The sequence below is a fragment of the Aythya ferina genome (assembly GCF_964211825.1).
Source record: "Aythya ferina genome assembly, chromosome: 18".
NCBI classification, from domain to species: Eukaryota; Metazoa; Chordata; class Aves; order Anseriformes; family Anatidae; genus Aythya; species Aythya ferina.
This window is the reverse complement of record NC_140317.1, coordinates 11,238,184-11,261,149: the sequence shown is the minus strand read 5'-3', so window position 1 is coordinate 11,261,149 and position 22,966 is coordinate 11,238,184. Positions and strand designations below refer to the sequence as shown.

At 38.4% G+C, this 22,966-nt stretch overlaps 1 long non-coding RNA gene across 2 annotated transcripts in view; it reads right to left on the bottom strand.

Moving 5' to 3' along the window:
- LOC311420874 overlaps positions 1-22,658 on the bottom strand; it is a 101,145-nt gene extending 78,487 nt beyond the window's left edge. The window contains exon 1 of one of the 2 annotated variants that reach the window (XR_014684580.1): positions 22,486-22,658. This is a non-coding gene — a long non-coding RNA (uncharacterized lncRNA). Of the gene's footprint in view, positions 1-22,001; positions 22,115-22,485 lie in introns of those variants that run through there. The other variant, XR_014684581.1, reaches the window with a different exon arrangement.
- Positions 22,659-22,966: the final 308 nt, after the last annotated feature.

The following is a 22,966-nucleotide window of genomic DNA, read 5'->3' as shown; positions in this document are numbered from 1 at the left end:
CATTTCAAAACATGGGGGTTTGAAATCAATCATGGTTTGCTTTTGGTTGATACTTGTTTGCTCTACTTCTCAGCTTTTAATACTTCACGGCACTGACTCAGAAGTCTGTGCCAAGAACTGCATCACATTGATATGAACAAAACTCTTGCAAATTCAAGCTGGCCCTCAAAATCCATTAGTGCCCTAGGAAATTCAGGAGTTGGAATCGTCGCAATAGAAAGGTATAGATTTGGTTTACATATGTTGACATGAGGATCTCAGTTGCACCCGTTATGAGAGTAACCGCACTTGGTGATGAGTGAGTGGGTTCTCCAAGGGGGAATGGAAAAATCAGAAATGGACCCTGTGTGGGAGCAATACGCTAAGGTGCTGACAGCTTAATGAATAACTTGACTGTTATGACAGTAGGACACCTTGCAGTTCCAAGAGCAAATATTTGAAATCATATGCAATGCAGGAAATGTATATATGTATGTAGAGAATACATGGCTTACCCGTATCACTAACAGATGGTCTATGTTTTCACTTCAGAGGTTTTCTTCTGCACAATCATGAGTTACTGGGGGTGAGAGTGAATCCATAGCTTGCAACTGATGACATAAAATGGAACAGTGTATTACAGTCCCCTTTTTATGGTGGCCATATGGCTCAGAGGTTTTGGTAACAGCTAATTAAGATATTTGCCTGTAGGCCCCCCCTATAAACCTATATCTCCTTCTACTGCTCCAAAAGCTCTAGTTAGCCAAGATGGTAAAACAAGGTGGTGATTATAAGAAGATTCTTTATGGATATGTCTATCTTATTTAAAAAAAAAAAACAAAACAAACAAACAAACAAAAAAAAAAAAAAACAAAAAAAAAAAACCAGGAAAATGAAATATTCTGGTCCTTTGCACTGTTATTTACCTTCTAAAGCTCCCGTGGATTATGAAGACAAAATCTGACTTTTGTCTAAAGCAAGCTTTAGGGTTCATATTAAAGAGGAGAATTTGCAAGGATCTGGAAATACCATTTTCTGCCATGTATTAGTTCTGGGGACTTGAACGCTCTGTTCTAGGTTTACTTATCTGGAGTCTCCTATACACCACCATTCCCTAAAACAGCTGAAACCAGGCAGCCCTTCTTTTCTATGAATGCTGTGTACAGCTGATCCCATCAAGAGTTATTCTCTCTTGAGAATAGATGGGAATCCTTGAAATCCATAGCTTCAGGGATTTTCTTCACTTATTCAGGTGTGGTATCTTTTGCAGAATGCTCAGGTTTTGAGCACCTTTTTTCCTTAAAAGTAACTATTTTGCAAAGAAGCTGTGACATTTTTCATTAAGAAATTCACTCTTTAGCCTGCTGTTCGAGATTTTTTTTTTTTTTTTTTTTATTTTAGCAATTTGTACTGTGTATTAGGAATAGGATATTTTGTTTCCAGAAAATAGACCTTTATGAATGCTCTGCTCTTATCTTAAAAAATAATAATAAAAAAAAAAAGACAACTTTGGAAGCCAAAGACAGATAATTATTTAAAGCAGCAGAAATAATAGACTGATACACAATAGAAAAGAAAAATGATGAAACTCCAGTCAAAATGTTCCTACAGGACTGGTGGGGGGGGGAGAGAAGACTTTATTGACACTATGCTGTAGGAATTTATTTAGTACTAATGTAATTGATGTAAATAATTTGGGGGAATAGATCTTTATGATGAACTGAAATTCACTTTTTTTTTTTTTTGGTATTAGCTGCTAATAAGGAGAATTAGTGCATGAGGTTTCCTTAAAGGAAGCAGTTCTTCCCATGATCACTACCATTTTAGCTTTACTTCTCTGGTTGTTATGTACATCTCACAGTTCATCTTGTAGGAGTCAACTTTCCAGTCCTACATACAGAACTTGGTAGGGCTCAGTCCTTGGGGAAAGAACAGTCCAACACAAGCATTTCATGTGAGCCTGGCAAGGTAATTGTCTCCTGCAGCTGTCAGGACTAATCACTCAATGCAAACCAGGCCCCAGCATTTGTGGTAGCCTGAGGGCAAGCAAAATATCAATTGGGCTACAAATCAAGACTGCAGCATCCTCTTGCACCATGAATCAGTTAAATGAGACAGGCAATTCAAGTGCTAAGTCAACATGGTCTGTATAAACAGGAGTTTGAAAACTGTATTTCAGTGATTTGCTTCACCTTATTTTTAGAAGGCAACTAAAAAAGAGAGAGAACATGAATAAACTGCTTGGGCTGGGCAGACTAATTTGGATAAAATAACCATAATCCTGATGTCGTCACAGAAATTCCGGCTGAATACATATATAATCTACGTTGGTGGTTGGAAAAAATTTGATCAACTTCAAAAAAATCCTCTGTACTTCATTCATGTTCATTTAATTGCAAACTGAAGCAGAAGTATAATATACTAGATGTTACTTGAAATCTATCGGTATTCATCTGAAAGCAAAGAAGTGAAACTTGGTTATCCAGCAAGAAAGCTTGTGCATTTGTGATTTGCAGACTGATTTACAGATAAAGAAAATGGAATCAGCTTTGCAGAAAAGAGCCTTCTAAGTAGGAAAATCCTCGTTAAAATAAGCTGAGAGAGGAAACTTGGCAATTTTGACTGAATGTGTAGTTGCCATTCATCCCAAATTCACATTTGAGGATGTGACTCAAAACCAGAAGAAAGTTGCAACAAGTCCAGGAAATTATATGCCACTAATTAATAGTGAAATAATGATGATTACATGATTACCTTTTTGTATAAAAGCAGCAGTAAATAATTTCCAATGAGTTCAGTGGACTACACTGGTCATAACAAGAATAAAGGATGGTAAAATGGGCAATAACAAAATCAGCTGCTGCTATCTCGCTGTGGATGAGATTTCTCCTATGGTGTGGTTGCATATGCCCTAGTGCAGACACTTTGAAGTTTATTCTTGAGGCAGTGACATTATCAGGGGAGAAGAGCATGGGACATGCCATGTTTACTGCCAGTTTAGTGGTAGCTCTTTCAGTCCAACATAGACAGGCATGGCTGAAGAGAATTTCATCTGTGAACACAGAATTGGAGGAAAAAGACCCAAATTAAAAAAAAAAAGAAAAAAGAAAAAGCAGGCCAAAAATGACGTTATATGTACAAGCAGCTTTCTGTTTAGACTGGGACACCACTGTACTGGGTATGAAGTATAATGGTGCGCTGATAAGGGGTAGCTCCTGCCTGCGTCTCCTCCCACAGTCTCCATCTGTACCAAATCATTCACATCTACCGTCTGTCTGGCATCATTGATTTTCTTTCAAGGTAAATATTTTCCTTCACTAACAGGTCCAGTAATGGGAACCCAGCCCATTTGCACCATCTTAAGTAGGTGATATCCGTGTGTTTCTATAATATATGTTTGTAACACACATCAGTACTCAAAATGCATTCTCCTCTCACTCACACTGCTTCTGCACTGATGTAACTCCAATACCTCTGCTAATCCTTTCTTACACTAAGGGGAGAATAAGAGTCTTAGTGTTTCTAAATATGACGCTACCAACATAATACAGACCCTTGATTGTATGTGCCAGCTGTGTAGAGCACAGCCTTGGACATCAGTTTTGACTCATCAGATGTGGATTTAAATAATCATAACATCCACATCTCATTTGCAACCAAAGATGGAAGAGAGTTCAAAATGATGGAATAAATAAATGGGGGTTTGGAAGACTGAGACAGGAGCACCTACTGAAGATGGAGAACAGGCTCAAAGTTGAGCTTTAGTCTAGCATCGTAATAAATGAGTATTTCTGCTTTGAACTGGAATAAAGTAAAAATACTACAGCATAGAAATGGGTAAAGATTGCGTCATCACTTTGGAATTGAATCAATCTCTAAGAGTATAGGGAAGCTTCATACTTGACATTTTGTCATTGGGGTGTCCAGACCTGTGAGTAGAAAAATAAAGAAGCTTATATACTTCCACGGAAAAGGGTCTCTTCAACGGAATTAAAAAATCCATGTGAATTAAAAAAAAAAAAAAAAAAAATCTATGTTCTTCTCTGCTTTTTCTTCATTTAATTTCTCTAATCTATGCAGGAAGACAAAGTCAGAAAAAGCTGTATAAGTGGCTGAAGTGCTTGCATCTCTCTTCTGAAAAAAATTATGTGGAAATGGTGGATTCTGCTGTTGTATCCTATGAGATGTGCTTGCACTCACTTCCACTGTAAAATGTCATCTTGGAAAAAAAAAGGGAAGGAAACCAATCTGTGTGCTCTGCAGCATCCACACAAGCAGAAACCCTGCATTGAAGATCACGCATCAGGTCTTGAAATGCAAAACAATTCAAGCATATCAGCTGCTGCTGTCACAGAATGGGACAGAAGACATCAAATAAATATCATCTTTATCAGAAGGGAGGGGAACTATGAAGCTATTGCTTGCAACTTGTTCAAAGTTCTGGGAAAGGGGTAAGGCTCATTAGAGCCGGATATCTGTGCCGACTTCCCGCTCCCCCGACTGCCACTTGATTCTAGACGTGAAGAACAGACAAAAACTTATCATTGCCAGTGTCTTTAAAGATGCCCACACATGTTCCCTGCAGACCAGAGAGAGGGGAAAAAAGCCTATTTTGTCTGGACAGGTATCAGTTTTAAGCTTGTCTTATCTTCACACACCCACCAACCTCCCCATGTGGGAGCGGGACTATCGCTGTACAGTGTGCAGGGTGAACTCCAGCTCTCCCTTCTGAGGGCTGATAAGAAGGGATGCATGAATTGCCCTTTTCAGCCAAGCTCACGGTGTGCAGCCAATCTTTATCTCCAGTCTTAAGGAAGGAAAAGCAGAAACCAGCTAAAAGCCTTTCTTTCCCCCTATTCTGATATTCTATAAGTCACATTGGGAGATTAATATTGCAACCCTTCCCTCCTCCTCCCCCCCCCCCCAACCCCTGTTGCAAATAAGCAGGCTGATAAATTTCAAAATAAAAACAGATGTGGCAGGAAGAATGATTTATGGACTCCCCTAAACACTTCAGTTTTTATATAACACCAAAGGTTTTTTTTGTGCCTTCCCTCCCAATTTTATTGTCTACGTAGTATTATTCAATCTATTTCTACTTCCAGATTCAGACAGGAAGAAAGAAGAGGGCCAATACCCAAATGAACAAGCATAGGAAGATTGAAACACTACTACGAAGTCATAGATCCAAACTGATGGCTTCAGTTTACAGATGCAAAACAAGAGAAAAAAAGTGTGGAAAGGAAGGAGGAGAAAGGCAAAAAAAGAAATTCCTCCCTTCCCCAGTCACCTGGTGGAAAGGCAATTAAGAAAATGCTATAAATGAACTCTTTATTGGTCAATAAGGAGAAAGTAGAAGCGACTAAAATGGGGAAAAGTAAAACTGAGGGTGATAAGTATGGTAGTGGGGAAAAAAAAAAAAAAAAAAGGGGGGACATGAAGGGAAAATGCCATGCTCGAGTGTCAGCTAAAGAATGGTAAATTCATCTGAAATACATTCAAAGAGCTTCTAGCTATTCCCAGTCAGCTTCTTGCCTTTAGGCAGTGATCCTACCTCATGTACGCTGCTGTCCTTGGGAAGAAGTACACATGAAGACGTACAGAAATTCATGTATTTGGAGGAGAAACTTGGGGCATAAATTCTCATAGCATGGAAAGGGGGTTTAATGACTTAAATTCATGTTTACAGCATATATTATTGGAAGTGACTGACAGTCTTGGGATGCTTTTAGTTTTGAAAGCTCAAGCTTCAGATACCTCAAATGGGAGGTGATAATACAATTACTGATACTTGGTCATTAAAGTCTTCATTAAATAGCTATATGAGCAAGACATTCAAATTACTTTCCTGCTATACTCAAGGCAAACAAATCTGTTGACTTTATTTTTACTATTTATAAGCTTATATTTTAAATTTCATGTCACATTAAGCTTCCCCAAAGACACTTGCAAATGTCCCTATCAGAGTACAGGTAAATCCCCAATAAACTGTAAGAAAATGTACTTTGCTGGACACCATCCAGGAGAGGAGGTGCTTGAACTTGAGGCAGTTGTGTGGCACAGTTGCTGGTGCGTGTGTGTGCTGGTTCAGATCACATGCTATCTAGATTTCTTTGCCGGCTTTCTAGCATTTCATGCCTGTTTTCACTCAAGTGTTTATTTCTATAAACAGACCTAACCTTAGAAAACAATATAATGACATCCTTCCTGGGGGAGGAGGGGGAGAGAAGTTTCCTCAAATTACTCAGGAGGGTTTCCGCTGGTGTTTTATTTTCAATAATCCAAGAGGTAAATGGCCGCTTTTGAACTCTGCCCTCTGCCCTTTTTATTTTGCAACTTGGGCAAAGATCAAGCCCAGAGTCAAAAGTGTCAGCAAAAATGCCTGTGATATGCGTGTGCTTTCCTTTATGAAAGTCCTCCTGATTTTGTTTACAGAATTTGGTATAAACTCAGAGTCCAGATTAAAAGCAAATGTCTAAGTGTCCTGTGGGGAATTGCAGAGTTGAGGATGCAGCGTCTAAGAGATGCACAGGGTCAATAAGGAGTTATGAGCATTACCAGAGAAGGGGGAGCAGAGTTATGATAAAGGTGAAACGTGGACATAAGGGTCATGAAGAGGTCTAAAGGTAAAGGTGGAGAATAAAAAAAGCCGGAAAGCCAACATACCACAACCACACCAAAAACAAGACAGAACAGCACAGGATGTATCTGTTCAAAGTGGTCCAAACTTCTAGCAATATGGCAGAATCCCTAGTGAAGAAAAATCAAGATATAAAATAGAAACAGTTCAAGATGGAATTCACCAAACCATGCTGAAAACAAGAAAAAAATCTAGATGTCTAGGGCTCCTTCTGAACACATCAAATGGCATTTAGTAGCACGACATGCAGAGAGATGACGCACAGGAGGGAAAGCCAACTGTATGCCTACTTATTCACTTTTCATACCCCTCCATCCCAACCTTTATATGAATGTTGGCATGCCATCTTCTGTTACCTACTGTGTCAAGACCTCTGTGCCACAGGCCCAAGGGGTAATAAAACTCTTGGCTAAAATATATAGTTTAGCAGTGACATGTCCTCTTAGATTATCAAATAGCATTTTTCATTTTGAGGAAGGATCTGGAAACACCAGAGAGGCAAAGGGACTAAATAGGTCTCTTTTCTTCTGAAAGAGCTTCATGGTAATTGCTGCTGACAGGGCTCCTCTACAGCAGTAAGGTCTCAGGAAGAGCTGGAAACCATCTTAGAGCTGATTAACAGGAGGTGTTATCCCTGACCCCTGTCATGCAGAGAACTGCTCTAGGCCCAGCACCAGTGATAGGGAAGTGGTGGGTATTAGTCGATCTGGGATAGGATTAGGAGGAAGTGGATGAGAAGTAAATTGATTTAAGTTAGTTCCTGAAATGACTGTAGATAACTTGTTTGCTTTTTTTTTTTTATAACTATTTTGAGGCTGTTAGTGCAACTGTTGAGGGTCATTTGTGACAGGGCTCAGAGAACCAAAATTCCCCCCCCCCCCTTTTTTTTTTTTTAAAGCTTTTATTCTGGTTGGCAGATGTCAGTGGTGAAGGTGGGGCTGTCTACAGTCCTCCAGAACAAAACCACTTTGGATACCCCTGCCTACAATGTATGCAGGCAGATAGGAGCCCAACATTGGGAACTTCTTGAAATTACCTTAGTTACTATCACACCTAATTAGTAAAAAAAAAAAAAAAAAATACAAAATGCTGCACCACAGTGCATACATTCAACTGAACAACAACCTGTAGGCACTACTAACTGCTATGGAACTGAAGTATCATCTTGCAACAGATCTGGATTTTTCTTTAAGCTACACTAAAAGACTCCTCAATATTTTGTACAACTTAGCAACTATACCATAGCCTACATAGCTTTAAGCATATTTGATTTCATTTAAGTAAAACGGGCAACTGTATAGCCCCAGGAGTCTCTTTAACAGGTCACTCATCCATCAGGTTAGTGGGCAACAGGCTGCTTGTCCTTTGTGGATTGTTCGTACTCTTACAGCACAGCATCCCTCCAGCTCTCCTGAGAGCTGCTTTGAAATGGCCAGCATATACCGAGGATATATTCAGATTTCACTTTACCCCAGCTGTCAAACTTTGTGTATTTTTCCAATGTCAAACAGATTTTAAGATTGAGGAAGGAGATAATGTGATGATAAAAAGACTTGACCATTTTAAAGGTAGCTTTTAAAATATTATATATAGCATGGGACAATTTATTTTTTCCCCAAAAATCCTAGTGTTAATGGAACATGTATACATACTGGGCCAGAAGCATACTTTCGTAAAGAAAATGTGTGCATTGCTCTTACGTGCATGTGCACATGCATGGACACAATCAAACATGGTGCTGGATTTTTAGTTTTTCCTCTGAGGAGTATTTTTAACTTTCTTTTCTATCAGCTTGTAAAACATTATTTTTATTCTTCCTTTAATGGCCTGGGCTAATTACTCACAGTGACCTTTGACCTTCAAGTGCCTTCATTTATGGTAGCGCATTCCTTTCAACAGAAACATATTGGCTTGATTTTACAGGGTGCTGATGTCTGGCCTGGCAGCCCAAGCCTCAGCAGTCCTACCACCATCTACAGTACAGCCAGTTTTTTTGGAGTCCAAAGCGTCATCCTTGCACAGGCAAAGTTGCTCAAAAACTGAATCTCACCTGAGCAGAAACACCAAGATTTGCTTTCAGTATTAAGATTCTGCCATTAGAATTTATTTCAGGCAAAAATGCATATATCTTACTTGGATAAGTTGGATAAGTGTGAAAATGTCTTAGCTAGATCAGGGAACGAAGCAGAGTTTAATTTCACTAGTGGAAAGTCCCACCTGGTTTAATATAACCAAACTTCTCAGGAGGACTGAGCCCTACACAGCCATAACATACAATCACTCTTAATTGCTGCATGATTTAGATCTAGCAATTTTTGGTGAGGTATCACTGCATTTAATTTCCACAAATTAATATACCATATGGAAGACTTTTAGTGCTCAAATTTTCTAAGAACAGAAGTCTTCCCCCCACTATTTAATAGTAAAATCCAAGCATATCACAAGGTTCCAAAACTGCTGCTAGAATTTGGCAAGAATACTCTGGTGAAAACATCATGAAAGAGTTCTGTTAAATACATGCATGTTCCTGAAAATAAAAAGGCCCAAGATCCTGGAATATCTATTACAAGCATCAACGGGATCCCATGAAAGCAAGGAATTTGGGGTGGTCTCATGGTTGGGGCAATTGGTCAGGTTTTAAAAAAATATACCTTCCATTTTTGACAAATTATTTAATATTTTAACATGGAAGTTGCTCAACCTTCTGGCCCCAGTTCAAATAGTCACAAAAGCCCCATATTAATTTAAAACTCAAGAGCAACTCCAACTCCATTCAAAGATACTTGGATGCATGGCTGAATTCTTGAACAGGATGGGCACACTGAAATGGGTTTTCTGTCCCAGCTTTTTATATTCAACAGAACTCACATCTTGTGATGGGGACCAGTTACATAAATATATGCTATTGAGATGATAGAAACAGCTAGCTAAACAAAATATCTGTGGAAATTCTGCAGTACAAAAAAAAAAAAAAGAAAAATTTTGTCAGTCCTTGTGTACCTAAAAAGGCAAAGTGAAGGAGATGCACAGAAGGAGATGCACTCAGGCAGTTTGCTTGAGAAAGAAAATGAAGGGTTGTGCAGAAAATGAATGTGTTCCTAGGTGTTTTGCAGTAGTAACATAGTTTTCATGATAAGCCTTTAAGCTTAGGGTTATTTTTCTTAGGTCTTTTTAGATTCTTTTTTTCTTCCTCAGCCTCCTCTGCACTAATACAGACTCTCAGAGAAAGACCATTTACTTGCTCTGTTGTCAACGCATCTGGACATCTTGTCAAAACAATATAATTTTACTTTGTAACTTTTTGACACTGGTATTTATTGCACCTGTCTTTAGTCATGATTTATGACTTGTCTGGTGAGTATTACTCTACAGCTCCAAGTTTACAATACCAGATAAGTGAAGCATTTGAAGTCCCGAATGGGCTACAGATTTATAGATGTGTATTTCTCTCCCCTCCTCCAAAAAGGGAAATTAAGATGAGCATTTTCTCCCATTTTTCTGGGTGGTAGAAAGCAAGACAATTGAAAGTTCTTTGGAAAGAAAAAAAAGTGACTAATGCTATCTGCTGCTGTCCCTATTAGGAGGATTACAGTCAAGTGATCTTAGCTAGGGGAGTGCACTGCAGTCAAAGTAGGGTTTTGTTTTAGTTAATTGATAGCTGGCTATCTGTACAGCACTTTAACACCGAAACGGTGTGTCAGTGGCAGGGACATAGCATTATGACTCTTGGAGCATTTGGAAGTTTATTCATCGATTTGACATTCTGAATTACTAGGTTTGTAACACACTTCCTAGGATAATATCATCTACTTAACTCCAAAAAAGGACAAATATGTAAATCTCAACTTCACCTACCTGAGTAACCTCACCAAACAGAATTCATACAGATAATGTTAACTGCCTATGAAAAAGCTGCCATAGAACAAAAATATAAACATTTCATTAAAATAACAATCTTACATTGTAAAAAAAAAAAAAAAAAAAAAAAAAAGACGACTAAAAGCTAGGTTTGGAGCCTTAATCAACCTGACAGCATCCCTTAAATACATAATATGCTTGAAAGGTATTTATTATTCTGCTGCTGTTAAAGCGGGTCTTTCAAATTTGCCAGACTTTAAAACAAATCTGGGCTTCCTTCCTAGTCAATGTTCTTTTCAAATCTGATCCGGTATTGCAGCTGTAACACAAGACTGTTGACACAGTTTGGGTGTTGCAATACAAGTATCCCTCCAGCATATCTCTCATCTAAGCCAAAGCAACATGTGAATGTGTGAATGTCAGACAAAATTGTTTTGTAAACATACAGCCACTTTCATTTGTCAAAATTTCATTAAATTATAAAGGAATTTGACAGGGCTTACTAACGTAACCCCCTAGGGATATGTGTATTAGCAAGGTTCCCCATGCTTATCATTTTTCTGTTCATTCATCTCCACCAATCTGATGCTTTGATAGAAATCAGGTGGAAGTCAGGCACTGCAAGTGCTGAGGAGCTCTGGAAAGAAAAGCTGAGGCTTCTTTTCCAAATACTTTTTAGCATTTCAAAGATAAATCATCTCTCTTTATGAAGGGTATGTGGCAAACAACAGTAAGAGGAGGCAGAGAAACCCTTTGCTCACCAAGCTGTTGCCTCAAATACAGCTTGAGACCAGCAGAAGCCAGTGACTTCCTGTAATGAGGCAACACAGGACCTGGTGTCTGGAGACAACACGGATTGGCTCTCTTGCCCCAAACTTTGCACATTCTCAAGTCCTTTGATGGACTGCCAATGAAAATATTGGGCAGGCATCAACTGTGAGGTTGCCATGGAGATCTAGTAAGCCAGGGCAGTGGGAGCACAGATTTCAATCAGCAGGACTTTAACAAAAGCCTTGATTCAGTGGTGAGTTCTTAGGTTAGATGCTTCTGGGCTTTAGCAGGGTACACAAAAAATTTGAATTTACTACAGAGCTTGGTAAGCAATTGCAAATCACGATTCCTTCAGGGAAGAAAGCACAACCTTACTTTACTTTCTGATTCAAGATTGACCTTTTGAAATCTTCCTTGCCCCTTAAAATGAGAAATAACAAGGCTTGCTCTGTAACAGAGAAAGGCAGCTCATTGCCTTTTGGACATACCTGCATTACAGTCTAGGCTCACAGAATTATGCCATCAGTTGCTACATGTTCTCAGCTCACAAATTACTTGCTGCTTTGAAAAGGTAGCAGAAATACCTCCCATTGCTGTGACAGTCACAGAGAATAAGATCTGTACATAAAGCTGATCGACCTTATATTTGTCACAGAAAAAAATATTTTTATCATTACAGAGCCTGCTGTCAACTTGTTTTGTAGTGCTGCAAATACAGAAAACCTTGACAGAGTACGCAGACATAGCAAAGCACTATGCTTCCAAAATCCCTTCATCTCAGCTGTCATGCACAAAACTGTGTATGGAGACATTTAAATTTCAATGTGACTGCATTTAAAGCAATATTACACTCATTGAATGTATTTTTTTTTCCTGTAACAGCCAGCAAGTTTGTGGGATAATTGTATATAAACTAGTGTGAATTTGTACTCGCATGAAGTAGCTGGTTCTAGTTTAAAAATAGAACTCTCAAATTTAGTGACTGAACTCCTTAAATGTGATGAGCGTAAGACTTGAATTTAGAAAGAAAAACTAAAACCTTACTATATTATGTAGCTCTAAATGCAGAATGAAAATAATGTTAAAATAAGAAACTTGATTGTTTACAGATTTCCATCTAACTAGAAATATTTTCAGGCACTTAAAACAGTAATTAAATTATACATCTTGATAAACAAGCACAAATTACATGAAATTTTATACGAAGTTTAAAATCAGACTCAGACCATTTAAAGATTATCTTAGAATTCTTGAAGCACCAAGCACTAAGGGCTTTTCTAAAAATTTGAGTGCTGATGCTCTTTTCTAGAAGTCACGGAGATTGGTTTCAGGTTCAATAGCAGCAAAATGAGATAAAAAATAATTTCTATCCACAGCCATTCAATTGAGTACAATTAGGTGGTAGAAGACATGATCTATGATATCCAATGAGAACAACCAGTGGAAGCAATCATTTCAAACAGATGCCAATGTGACAATAATAGCTAACACACAAAAGGAACAGTAAGCTTCAGGTTTCTGTCTTCAATACCATCACCAGTGGAGATCAGGTTGAATTTCTATATGGCCACATTACTCCACAGTTCCGCACCCTATGGAAGGGTTTAATCCTCCATTGAAGCAACTGGCAACAGCAAAAAACCCTGGCAGCCAGGCTTTGATATCAGCTTATTTTACATTATCACTGAGATGGGGAACAAATTTTAACCCAGAACATTTATCCATTTAAGTTGTATGAATTTTGCTGTTATCCTCAGTGTCACCAGGCTTAATCCAGTGTGTGAGGCTTGGAGCTTACACTGGAATTGAATCAGAACATCCAGAGCACCACATGGAACTGATGGTCCTTCCACATGCACCTGCCTTGTCTGAAACATACCTAGCCAGGTTTACTCCAGATAAAAATAACTATTTCATTATTAACCTGAGAGATCAGGATTAAATCCTTAACAGAGAACATGATGAAAGTCCAAGAGACTTTGCTTTGTCTCTGGGTTGTTGATAGAATTGCACTAAACAAGTTCTTTAACACTACCACCAGACAGTTCGGATGTTATATCAGCACACAGTGCTTCTATTTCTTTTATATATAACAAGCACAAGTGCTTTTGGTAGAAACTGGGGAAAACTGCATTGCTACTCATGCTTAACCAACTCTACCAGCGAGTTGCCAAGCTCATGACATCATCACTGGCAACATGTGAGCTTCAGATTAGAAGTAGCCTGATGACATCAGCCTTCCAGTTTCTATCTAACAGATGGTTTCTGTATATTGTGTAATTTTAGATCATTATTCATGGTTTTGGTCAGTATAATTCAGGAAGTGAAAAAACTGCCAAGAAAAATTGACCTGGAACTAGTTCAAAGAGACTAAATTATTTTATTGATTAGACTCCTTAGCTTTCATTTTCCAGCAGACCCATCATGAATCATCAATACACAATAATATCTGAGTAATTTCTATGTGAGCTGAATTAAGTGCTCCAAAACAAGGTAAGCTTTGAAGGATTAGGCCTTCAAGCTGTTTGAAAACAAGATAGTTAAGGAGATTTGCTAGGCAGTCCTGAAAGGGGGCCAGAAACTATTTACTGAGGCAAGTGGTTTGTTTGAACTGGATTTTTATTTATTTTCATATTATACTTGTTGACTTCATATCCGCCTTCAGCTCAAACGCTCGGGAGAGGCCTGTTTTTCACCAACATGAATATAGGCCAGAAAGGAAGCACCTTCTGAGAGGCCTCATCAGGCACAGGCCCAGCACTGAGATAAAGCACTGTGCAGGCCCAGCAGGGCAAGCCTGGAGGAGGGAGGGAAACAGAGGGGGAAGGAGAGTAAAAGACCTTGGAATCTTTATTATGAAGGTTTACAAGAGTGCAGACATGCAGAAGCCTTCATGTAACAAATTCGGAGGGCAGTGATGAGTGAAGCCACACAATTCATGTCTAGTATACACATACTAGTCTGATTCATATATAGCACATAGTACACAGGTTTATCACCAAAGCATGTCATGACAGCGCTCATCTGTTTAACTGACCAAATATTATTCTGACTGACTTGGTTTATGGGTATAAATTGCCCCAACCATGTTGGCAGCAGCAGAAATTGGGGAGGTGGTTGTAGACAGAAAGAGGTAAACAGTTGAAAGAAACTATCCAAACTTAGCTTTTGGGTCTTGTTCACCGTTAGAAATGATACCTGACTATCACTCCTATATCAACTCTGAGGTCCTTTGACATTGAAAAAGATACACTAAGTGCCAGGTTTGCCACCAGATTTGACACTAGAGTGTCCTCTAGGCACCACTGGGAGGCAGAAAATGAAATCTCAAATAGTTTAGAAATGGCATTCTCCTTGTCAGACCTGAGGTTATTTATATCATTTTGGTGATATGCTAGAACCCATCAGTGGAGTATTTTTGGAGTAACAATGCTAAATAAGTTACACATAGCAGGGACTCCCCTCCTGCATGCACCAGGACCTCTCTGAAGAAAATGAACTTCTGAAATTTTAGGAATCCTTCAGCTACTGGTCTGAATAACATCAACATGCTGGACAGAGATTTCCTCTTCATGAAGGGTTTATGCAAAATACTATTTAATCTTCACAGGAGTCCCATCATTTGTAGAAAAGACCTCAGTAGCAAGGAATCAGAGGACAATTTCTTTCTCATAGAACAGAATGAACCATTGCATTGCAAGCAAAGCACCTCAATTAGCCTATTTTCAAACTGAATATTTATGATTCCTACTATCAACAGTCAAGGTGTTCCCTAAACTGGATGCATTCTTGACTTAGATTTTTATAAACAGCAAAACACCTTAGCCAAGTCAAATATATCTATTACCTTTACAATAACTAAGGTTTCTGTATATTGTCTCTGCTGAGATTTTGGTTGTTTGTTCTCCAAAGACAAGAATTTTCAGTTTTATAAGAGTATAATGCAAGAATACCACAGAGGAAAAATTAGAACTAATAGTCTTTCAGTTCTTTGCTGCACAGAATGTAACAGCTGCTCTACAGGCATTTTTCCTCTTTTCTTGTCACATTTATATAAAAGAACATTAGGATTTAGTTATGTAAAATGTTTTAAGCCTATGCTCATTAATACAATCATTCAAATATTTCTGTACAGAAAACCTACTTATGAAAAATACACAAGTATAACTTTTCATGTGGTAAGTTCCACGTTACTACTATATGTGCTAACTTTACCAAAATTTTTAGACTAAAAAACAGCATCTAGTAATCTCTAGTATAACTAAATGCCCTCTTACCAAACTATTCTGGTTTGCCAGATCTAAATATTTAGGAAAGACATCCTAGTTTAATTAAAATCTTTATAGGGAAAAAATTCTGGCCTTCCCTTTCCAAGTCAGAGAGAACTAAAATACAGCATGTAAAAACTGTCTTTCCATCCCAAAACATATGGTTTGACACAATTCTGTTTTGTAAGAATATTTTACAAGTTTGGGTTTTGTTCTAATGTAAAATTAAAATAAATTTTAAAACTTTGAGGTTGGCTGCAAAGCCGGAAGTACTGCTCAAATGCCAAAGTTAACACCTAGTTTTTGTTACTTAAGTTGCAGGTGCTAAGGTTGCAAAAGTTAGGAGAGTTTTTTTTTTTTTTTTTTTTTTTTTTTTTTTTTTAAGAGAGGCTCAGATTTTTAAAATCCTCTTCTGTGCATAATGCAGACACCCTTTTTTGGCATGCTGCAACTTGACTCCAATAACACAGCTGTACATGCAAACTGTATCATCTGTACAATGTGATTTTGCTAGAAGCATTTATACCACATTTCTTCCAATTGCATTCCAGATAGGGTTGTGCACAGAGCATTTTCAGGTGGAGTGAAAGATTCTTCAATACCAGCACTGATGACATTCTTGACTGAAAGAAGAATGAGCATCCTCCAAAGCAAATGCCTACTTACTTGCCATTTTTATTTATTCCTTCATTTTGTTTGATAGAATAGAAGCCTACCTGTAAGATTAATTTTCCAACCTGAATGATTCTATGATAAAAGACCACTAAGATCGAGTCCAACCTTTAATCTAGTTAAGGTAGCAGCATTACATTGTCAGAGTTTCCAAGCTGATGAGCTTCCCCTGGAGGGGCTCTAGCAGAGATTATCAACCATGATAAACTGCTCTGTACTCTCATTTCCCACTAATAGCATTCAGAATCTGAATGGAAATCCAAAATATTTTTCCATTTTAGAAAGAATGTCCAAAAAAGACCAGTCAAAAGCCATGGGTTGTCAACAACAATAAAAATATTCAAAATGACCTGTCCTAACCTGAGGGAAGGCTAAACTAAAAGTCTTGCCTCTTTAGATGATTATCCAATTTTTATGAAAACTAATCATAACCATAAATGTTCTGAGATATTCCTTCTCCATACATATATAACCAGTAAGTGAACACAAACTCCCTAAAATTTAAATTTTTATTAAGAGTTAGCATTTATTACCAAGAAACATTTTGTCATCTGGTTATTTTGGGTTTTTGTTTGCCAACTGTTTGAGTAGAAAAATATTTCCTCCTTCCTGAATTCAATAGCCAAATGAAAATCAGTGTAGTGATCAAGACTCAATTCTTTTCTTTCAAATCTCATGCATTAAGTACTTTTCTCAAACACTTCCAAATTGGACAGGATCCCTTTCTGAACATCCTACTTCAGGAAGGGGAAAAAAATACATTTTGCTTATCAGTTGTGTGAGGATCAGTACAGAATTTTTGTAGTATTTAACACACCACATGGAGGAGACAGCATGGATTTGGAGGAGGATGTCGACAGATAAGAAGTTTCTCTCGGCTATGTTTGCCAAAACCACGTAACATGCTGATGAATATTTGCTTTATCCCCCTTCACTGTTTTGTCTTCATTTTCATGCTCTTAAAGGAGAAAATCCTGCTTGAAAAAATGGAGAGGGAATATTGCACATGCTTAATATGACCTATATTTGCTATCGCCTAAGTAATCTAGTGAAATATTAGCCAGCTGGAATGGGGCTGGATGATGCTTGCATAGTTCTCCAACAGCAACCCTTGAGGACTGGAACATAGATGTATTAGTTATAGCCAGAAGGGAGCACTTTGTCTTCTAAATCCCTTGGAGTAAGTTGGTTTTTCTTGCCAGTCTGCAGTTGATTGAGTCATCACAGGTCAGTGATGACTGTGGATAAATATTTCCTTTGAAGACATCAGACTTTAAAAAACAGTACAATAAATTCCCTGCACTTGAGCTGAGTCAAATTAGCAGGATTGCAGTCACAGCTGGTGTGAAAGGAATATCTGTGGGACCTAAACCAACACCACCATGTGGAGACCTGTGTAACAAAGAGCATTGGACTCATGTTGTTTTCAAGTCTTCTTCTCCTGAGGCATTTGCAATTACTTTGTTTCCCGAGCTTTCCCTGTCCCCATCTATACTCTCCCAGGAAATCAGTCATACAAACAGTACAATATAAAAAAAAAAACTTGAATATTTCAGATGGACGATGGAATTTATTCTTCAGGAATATCAAGACAAAGACCACCAACCTTCTAATTTGACTGAAATAGGCATACAAGGAAGAAAGGATGGCATTCAAACCTCCGCACAAGTCCTCACCTTCAGCAACATCATGATGCCTAATAAAAGGATCTGACTATATCCTGTCAGCTCCACACACAGAATATTTCATGCAGCATTCCCAATGAAAGCATGCAGATTTTACTAATATATTACAATAACCAATTAAACCTAGGATCCTTTAATGTTTGCTGAGGATTATATACTGATGAATGGAATTGTCATTCTTGGACAGGCAGAAGGTCAAGAAGATGATTTTCCCCCTTTAACTTCTCTGAAATTAACCCCAAAATTTAACATCAAGATTAGCTGTAGATTAAAAAACCTTGTTTTTCAAGACCTATTTTTGCTTGTTAATGGATTAAAATAGTTCCCAGCTGTGCAAAGTTCTCATTATGTTCATTACCTATAATGCACCTCACAATGAGATGATTAATTCAGCACACTTGCAGACCCCTCATTGAATGCTGTTGATTAAGCAATTATGTTAATCCACTTGTGTTTGTTTTCTTACTGCTCTGATGGTCAGGGCCAATTTCTTTGCTGAATTATTCCATGTACATGCTAGAAGTTTTGCTAATGCTTGCAAAGGCCAAACCTACAATTCACTAACAATGTGAAGGTGAAAATTGCAGATTATTTGTCTCCAGTGTATTCTGGATTGGTAAGAAAAGTGCTTAACTTTATTATGATTCCTACTTTTTTTTTTTGGGGGGGGGGGCCAGCTCCTGAAGTGGAGTGACATTTTTTTTTTTTTTAATTTCAGCTTTAACACTGAAGTGAAATTTTCAGGCCAGGTAGGGATGAATCTTCATTTGTCTTCTCATATTGACTTTATTCAATAGATCTCATATTTCCACTAGACTCATTAATAAAATTGTTTTTGGAAATGGATGGATATGCAAGTACCCCAAATATCATGCCACTCAGTCAGAATCCTGATGTCTGCAGGAGGAACCAGACAATCTCGACTACCACCGTGAAAGATGAACAATTGCTCCTCTTACTTGCCTTAGATTCTGTCTCTACTTTCATATAAAGCAGTGGATGATTAGAAGAATGTTCTCCTACCTTTCGATGAAAGTATTTTTGACAGTAACAAAAATGGAAAGGGAAATACTGTGGTAGAAAAAATATGCAACGTATTTTAAACAGTCTTTGCTCAGTTTAGTTGGATGGGGCAGTGGTTCTCTAAGTATATTTGTCAGTTACCTACAAAGACATGTGATGGAAATATTTTCTAGCAGCCAGAAACATCCTGCCCTATGCAATACACTCAGCTCTCTGGGTGTCCGAGGAACCACCAGCGATCATTTGTAATAGTTGTCGTTTACCGTTCCGCCAGCTTAGCCAGCCATGATGGCCAGCTTCAATGGAAAGGAAGGGAAAGACTGAACCGAGTTATACCTCAACAGACTAAACAGTAACCCCACAGCAGTGCCCAGCTTTAGTTTGGGCAAATCACTGGCAGATCTCATGAATAATAGACACATGAAAAATGCTAACAGACTTCCCACCCATGAGAGAAGCCAAAACACAAAATATTCATACAAGCCAAACCTGCATACAACTACCTATCCTAAAAGGCCTTTGATAACTTTTGAGTCCCCTACTTAGGAGAAGTGATAGCAACTTACCGATGCAAAGCAGCAAGATCCATGATATCCTCCAAAGCTTTCTATTTTTTGGCCATTCTTTTCCTTAGTTTTTGCATTTGAGTTTATATTTACAACAGCTCCACCAATACTTTCTGAATACAGACCATCAGTGACCACAGCTTTAATTTCGGGAGGTCCATTTCCGTAGCAACAGCTCATAAAAGATGCTAAATAAAGCTTAGATCTCTGCAGCTCAGGTTGATATATTATATATTAGTCACTGCAGCGTGTTGACGGCTTTCCTGCAATGTGGCCTGTATCTTTTTTATTATGTACATTCTTGGTGAGTGTTGGGGAGATTGATCCCATTCTGGTATCCAGATTTTAAAACAGATGTGAGGCAAAAAGCTCCAGAGGGTGCAGGGAAAGGGTGCAAAAATCCAAAGACCCTGAGAAAAAGCCTTGTAGGGACCTGCTGAGATTTGTCCAAGGGCAGAATTAGCCTGATACCATAGTAAAAATACCTTCAGGAAAGGAAAGCACAAGTTGCTGAATAAGCCTAAATTTACCAGCAAAGGATTAGTGTGATTAGCAAAAAGAACTACTAAGGAATCAGCAAGTTCTCTGCATCTTTTGTCTTCAGATCAAGAGCAGACTTTTCTAGCAGTGATGTTCTAGATAGATGGAGATTACTGTTACTGGTAGGATGCAACAGCGAAATTTAATGTTAAACTACAGAATCAGGTATTGTCTTCTAGATTTAAGTTATATTCATCAGTTCATAAAATTTCATCAAGGCTGTCAGGGGGTTTAATCAGGGAGTTTAATTCAAAACTAGCTTCTTTCCAAATAAAATCTTTGAGAGGAAACATCCCCCCTACCAAAGAAAAAAACCCACTAGCATTCCTGTTGTAGGATTTAAAAAGTCAAATAAAAAAGCCTGAAGGACAGTTGGCAGTCATAGGAAAATATTTAACCTTATAGTAATGAATACTTTTCTTTGTTCTTTCCAACTCCTCCAAACAGCAGCATTATCTGGTCTTTTCTAGCACCATTGTAACTTAAATGTAAATCACATAACAATTATTTTTGTGCCATCCAGTACTCTGATTTCTTTTATCTGCCCCCCTATCCTCCCCATGAACTGAGAGTTCCGTAACTGTGTTTTTATATATATTTTAAAAATCTGATTCAAGGAACCAGAAGTTCCTAGTACTTTACAAGGCAGTTAAGTACAGTGTGGAATTTGCTCTTAATATTCATCCACATGTTTTATGAATTTCCATATTTGAGCTTAAACCTGGAGTCTAAAGACAGGCTTGTTTTAATTCATTTATGTCTTAAACTCAACACCAGTTTCTATGTTCTCCTATTTTGGGAAACCTGAGTTGAATTTCTTAGCAGAGGAGAAAACTGATCAGAAATATTTTTTTCTCCTTAAAAACTGTACCAAGATTGTATAGCCAGCTGTTAGTCTCAGGCCAAACTCCCATCAAGTTCAGCAGAAGGCGCTTGCCATAACGTAACATTAGAAATCATGAAAATCCCAATAGGCATAAGAAGGTGTTGAAGGGGGGTCAAGGAGCATGATAGACATGAAAAGGCTTTTTTGCAGCTGGTTCCTTTCTCCTATCAACTGTACAAAGGCAGGCAAGGGAGAGGGAGGGCGGCAGAGAAGCGAAGCTGGATTATGAAAGGGGCACGCTTTCCATCCATGTTCAGGAAGCCAGAGAGACAAAAGGCACACAGCAGCAACCACATGGCAAGGGGGCTTCAGAAAACAGGCTACTTCCTCCGTTGTTTCCTCAGAAGTCCAGAATCCATCACTTCGTTTGTTTTTCCAAGGAAATAATTAAAGATGTGGATAAAAAAAGGTAACAAAAGACTGACCCTTCCTCCTCTTTTTTTTTTTTTTTTTCCCCTTTTTTTTCTGCCTGCCTGCTTTAAGGGAAATCATTTTCATACCCCCCTTCCGCTCTCCATACACAATGACAGCCCCAACACTGGGGCAGGGATTGGTTTACATCCCAGTAGAAGGGAATACTTAAGAAAACCTTTGGCAGTATTATGGATTGAAGTGCAAGGAGATGGTTTTATCAGGAGGCTTCAAGGCTATTATTGTCCAAATAAACACTTGCTTTGCCAGACATGATCTACAGCTGCTGCACAGAGACCCTTGAATTACATCTGAATTTCAATCTCCCTGTCCTTTTTGCCTTTCCCACTTCACCGTTTTCAGACCTGAATAGCCTACTGTACTGGATTACTTCATTTTTTCCATCTTAATAGGCTTCACTAGGCTCTGACTCCTGACTTCCTGCCCACGACTCTAGTCCCCACTTCATCTAGATTTAGGAAGCTTTAACACATCCCTTCCCCAGCACGCACACACCCATTTGCCAGGGGACAGGATGCTCCCCCAGACCTTGCTATCATGATGCAGCATTTTGCCACTGCTCAGAACAGTGCTATTTCAGCACAGCAAAACCCTGTACCGATACACACCTCCTCACGCACATTAGAGACAGACAAATTGCTTTAAAAAAAAAAAAAAAAAAAGTGGCTGAGCCAAGCTCACCAAAATAGTTGTTAAATCCTTATCATTTTCCATTTTCTGATATCCATGCTGTTCTGTAGTCTGGCAAACAGACGCTTAAGTGACAAAGTACAGCAGGAGAAGCTGTTTCTGCATCATCAGTGTGATATAAGAAAATAGATTAAGCTTCACTAAAAAGACTATTTCTAAGTAATTTCAAAGACAGATCTGCAGAAGGAAAAGAGTAGGAAGGAATGTTTTAATTTGTTTTCCTCACAGAAAAAATATTTCAGAAAGAATTTATTCCAGCAAAACAGCCAGGAACATAAAATTCTTTATGTAATATCTTCAGAAGTTATCTTCTGTTTACTCCTCCTTCTCAGTCTTGGTTTAGAAATTCTGAAGTCTAAATGGTCATGTTACCTTTGTCACATTCGGTATTTTAACACAAAATATACTCACTACCAAAACCACTGAAAAATTAGATGAGCCAATACACTCATAATGAACTTAGCTCATAACTTACCCGAGCAACTCTCCATAGCATGGCTTCCATAGACAAACTGGCTTCTTCCACCTCCAAGCTTGCTTGGGCTGAGTACTAAATACTCAACCCAACTACAGCACAAAGCAGGAACTTTACTGCAAGCAGATCCCCAAAGATGCCAAACTCAGCAAAGCTCCCAGGGGTGGGCTATATTCAGGGTCTGCCTCATAGTGCAGTTGTTCACACCTGAGTGCCCAGGCCCAAATGTTTTTGGCCTTGCACCATTACAATTGCTCAAAGTTCCAGCTGAGATCACTTTCTTCTGTTGGTTTGCCCTAGAAATAGTACTCCAAGTCTTGTGTGTAGCATCCTTTAGCATTCTAATTAATATTCTGACTTTAATTACACAATTTGCCAGATATATAAACTGTTTTCTGTAATAAACACAGGAAAAGCAGCCTTTGAATAAAAGGAATCTTTGTTTGAACTTCCTAAGAATTACACTAGTAGTAGCATGCAC